Source organism: Pygoscelis adeliae, unplaced genomic scaffold (assembly GCF_000699105.1).
Source record: "Pygoscelis adeliae isolate BGI_AS28 unplaced genomic scaffold, ASM69910v1 Scaffold320, whole genome shotgun sequence".
In the NCBI taxonomy this organism is placed as follows: Eukaryota; Metazoa; Chordata; class Aves; order Sphenisciformes; family Spheniscidae; genus Pygoscelis; species Pygoscelis adeliae.
In genome coordinates this window covers 1306318-1311265 of record NW_008823967.1, presented here as the reverse complement: position 1 = coordinate 1311265, position 4948 = coordinate 1306318, and positions in this window count along the sequence as shown.

Here is a 4948-nt window from a genome sequence, read left to right as displayed (position 1 = left end):
AGATTCAGTCTCACAAGTGCCAAACAAAGGGGAAGAATGACTTCTGTTGGCCTGCTGGCTGCCCTCCTGTTCATACAGCCTAGTATCCTGGTGGCCTTCTGCTGGTGGCCAGGGCACTGCTGGCTCATGCTGAATTTATTGTCCATTGAAACCCTCAGCACATTTTCTGCAATGCTGCTCTCCAACTAGTCAGTCCCCTGCCTGTACAAATGCATGGGGGTTATTCTGTCCCAAGTCTTTGCATTTGTCTTTGTTCAGCTTCAGGAGGTTCCTGTCAGCCCATATCTCCAGCCCCCTAGATTGCAATAATCTCAGTACAGTCATAACCATAGAATTGTATGGACAACAAAATGTCTATACCACATATCACATATAATACCAAATCCACTTGGGAACCTGACACTGGGCTAGCTAAAGGTGAAGACAAAGGAGGAGGGAGTCAATGTATGCTGAAAATGTTTAGAAATTCTCTTCATTGTTGCATTTTCAAGCTTCATCCCAAACATTGCAAGCATTTACCACTATTGTGTTTGGAGAGCATCTCACTGATAATCTCACATTAGAATAACAGACTACATCTGTACTAGTAAAGCAACTGGCACGGAACAGCATACCTCCATACTATGAACCTGTCTTAGCTCCCAAACCAAGGGGCCTATACACACAGCTCGTTGGGAATGTCCCCTGCCCGTGCCCAGCAACTACCTGGGAGGGTCCAGTTGGCCCAGGTCATGGGCTGGTCCAGCAGATTAGTAATTCATATATTTGAGCTCCAGCAATAAACACAAGCCCTGGCACTGGTTAATTTTCTGTTATAGACATTACTTTTTTCTCTACATACCCCTATCTTTTGTCTTTCATTGTCCAAATGACACATTTCTAGCAGTTCTTTCAATGACTGAACAGATTAGACTTTACTGATTTTGAATGAGAGAGAAGCAGCAAAGTCATTTTAGTATGACTTATCTTACCTAATTTCAACTGTTGCAGTTAGGCATCTAGACTATACTAATTACCAAACCAGAGAGAGAAAAGCACCTATAGGGTGATTTGTTCTATCCTTTCTTAACACCTTTTTTTAGGAGGGATAAATCAATCCCTGGAGCTAAGTCCCTACTGAAGCAGGGTCCATCATGTCATTCTGATGGACTTGAACTTAAGTCATGAATTTAGAGGGAAAAATCTAAGTTGTTATCACAATATTTGCAAAGTGTTTTATGATACAGCTTTATTTGCAGACTACTGAATCACTCCTTCATGACAACTTTAATTTTTCAGTATAACGACAAATGGGACAATTATCTTTGAAAAATTCAGAGGCCACTGTGTTTGGTGAAAAGTTGATACTGCATAAAGTATAAAGCTTTCAAAAAGCAAATGAATTATGTAAAATAACATGTCACCGTACATGCTTCGAGACGTAATGTGAAGGGCTGCGCGAAGAGCAATACCACTAGATGTCACCGTCCTTCCACCGAAAATTCATCAGCAACCAGCTGGCTTTTCCCGAGTCTGATGGAACAAGTACCACTGGTTCCACCAACACCACACTGAGATGGAGCCTTAGGTCATGTTTTGCCAACTCCGTTGCTTTGTAATGCAATCAAAAGCTATGTGTTATCATTTCTTTCTGGTGGCATTGTGTTTAGATAGTTTTAAAACGCTAGTTCTTGGGTGAGAACCTGATTTGGGGTTTGACGCTAGCCTGGATTCATGTATCTAAGAAGAAACATTGCCGTTAAGTTCATCCAATAATGCTGCTGCAGCTCAGTCCAGCTGATGGATTGGTGGTGAGTATGAAGTCAAGATCCTATTCCCATCTCTTTTACTGATATACTGTATGATTTTGGCAAGTAATTTCACCTCAGCTTTTCTGTTTTCAGTTTACTATTAACATTAGCTTCCTCAGTGCAGGAACTATGCCCAGTTATGTTGTTTGTTTGATTATCTTTGTCCTAATTCAGTGATACGTATTGCACAAAGGGTCTGAAAAAAATAGCTATATAGGTCCACCTGAGAAAAATGCTGGAGGGAGATATCCACCCCTTATTCTAGCCTTACTCTTTACCTCCTTACTCAATAATCACTGAAACTTCCCTAGAGCCAGGGCTGGGGTTAGCGGACTTAGTGGATCCACTTAGTACTGGACACCTGAAGTCATCAGTTCCTGCTCCCTCTCATCTTACGCCACTGAGTGGCATCACCTTGCATTCAGGTTTAAGTTTGTAATATCCTATCTGATACAGATAAGAGCCAAATTCAATTCATCTCCTGGATAGGCCGTCCATCTTTTATCTGCTCTGATCCAAGATGGGGTTTCCTACTTATTTTTTTCATCACTGTCTTTCACAGAACTATGATTAAGTGGAACATTATAAAAATGTCTCATTGATAGGATCTTTCTTTTCTCATGGATAGATCTGACCTAGGGGAAATATCTATTCTCAGGTTTAATAAGACAATGGAGAAACTGCAGCCTTCCCTGCATGTGAATTTTCTCCTATTTTATTCCATTAGGTGCTTTTGTTCTTCAAAGAGAAAAACACAAAAATATCTGCACAATATCCACAACAGAAAAGACCATATCTAAGGTCAAATATACAGACCCAACCAAATATATTCAACATGGATCTAACAAGCATTCATTTTCCCACTGGCAGTCCCCCCTCATTCCTGCAGTGATCTTCTCCTTGACTTGAGATCCCATATTATCGGGTATGAGCAGGTAAGACCTCAAACATGAAAGGCTCCTTTCATGTGCTGTTGAAAATACTGTATTTTGGATTTGAAGAAGAAAATGATTTTTTGAGCCAGCTGGCCTGTCCCCACTGCAGTATGAATTACTAGAAAAACAAAAAGTGACTGATGAGGAAAAGTACAAAGGTTACTAAATACTTCCTATAAAAAGAACATAATCTGTCAGCCCTAATATGGATAGTGATTATATTTATTTACACATTTAAATGTTGAACAGCTTGACTGAGACACACTCATGTCTATCAGTATATGTTACCAATGAAAGGCAGTGCCAAACATTTTTCTTCATCCTGTCAGCACACTAGGTGACAACACAAAGTACTAGTCCACACTGTCCCCTGGAGGCTGCTCAGTTTGGAATGACGCACAGGATGGAAAACAACGCACAGACTGCAGAAAAAACAGCAATAAACCCACATAAGATCTCACAGACTTTAGTTTAAAATAAGTGCCAGGTAAATAAACTCCCAGCCCATTGTGCATAATTTTCATGCAAACACACAGCTGTGGTGTTACACATTCTAAAATGACCAAAGGAAAAATTTCATGTATTCCAATATTAGATTTGAAATGTATTCATAAACCCGTAACACCAGGGATACTTTCAAAATACAGGAAATCCATAGTCTTCTGTGACAAAGTGTTTGACAGACATTGGTCAACCACAGGATTACTTCTTGAATGAATCTGACCTGTTGTGTCCAGTGAAAGCTGTCAGATACTCAGCACCCCAACCATTTTTAATGAGATGGTCATTATGTCATAACAATAAGCTTTCATTCTTTATACAACATTGTCACGTGTAGTGCACAACACAGATTTAAACGGCTTTCAACTCTTATTTCAGAGCCATTTGTTAAAAAGAAAGTGGTCTGGAGCTTCCCTCGGAGAAAGCTGCTATGCTAAAGTTGGATTGGGAAGAAGGCGATTTCTGTACGCTTGGTTTTACATGCACTCGGTTTCTGATAATTCATTTCAACACTGTTGTATCATATTACTCTAGTAGCCATGGCAGGATTAGTAGCAATACTGCAAATGGCAGTGTCATCAGGCAAAAATGTATAGCTTTGTGGTTTCAGAAAAATGAAGGCATTCAAAGTCATTAACATATAAAAGATTGAATAATGGCCTTTACAATAGACTGCTAAAGAAGACCAGATGTTGCTCACAGGAGATCTGAATCTGGGCGACAAGATGTTGCTACTTGTTCATTAAATGAGACAATTGAAAATTACAATTGCACTTCCACCAAAAGCTCTGTAGATACGGCAGCTTTTCCGCTCTTAGCATTATTTTAACATGACAGCTGCACAGGGAGTATGTTATAGCAGAGATAGAAAATTTACTGCTAAAGAAGCAAAAGTGAGTAATCTTGTTTCTCCAAAATACATATAATTCTACAGAAAAAGAAATCATAATATATTTATATCTGTTGTAGATTAGAACACAGAGAAACATCGTTTTCTAAACAAGCCTTTTTGCACAGAGACACATTGTGAACAGGTGACTATATTCAGAATGATGTATAGAAAAACAAAAAGATGGTGACTAGGACAAGGTTCAAGGAAAAATACCGTATTAGCAAACTGTCATTATATTCTGCTCAGATTCAGAAGTCCACTCTTAAGTCTCCAGATAAGATCAGTTCATGAACATACGCGTATGACGTTTTAGATGAGGATGAAGGATACAAATTGACATTTCATGAGTTTTTTCAAGAAATCATAAGCTTTTAAATGAGCTTTTAAAACCATGGTCTAAAATGTTCAATGGGCAGCCCTAGGGCTAACCAAAGAAACATTTATTATTTTTACTTTATGCAGTTTTAAAGTTTACATATGATGTATTTTATGTAGTCATTTAAAGGACATCTTGGGTAAAATTAACCCATCAATTTATTGGTATCTACACCTGAGCAGGTGTTTACGTTAGGTAAGTTGTCCAGACTTCCCATATAATCAGTGGACATCTAGTAAATGGAGTCAGTGGAGTCTAGAAGGCAATTTCTCTCTCTTTCCAGTAGACATCTACATTTAGTCAGCTGAGTAAGCTCTCCAGCTATCCTCTGTAATGGGAAATTATGCATCCAGCCACCATAGCAGACACACATGGTAGACACCAAAGCTGAATCCATCCCTGATCACTTATGTGGATAATACCTTTTCTTCAGCTAACACATTAGGGTTGGACA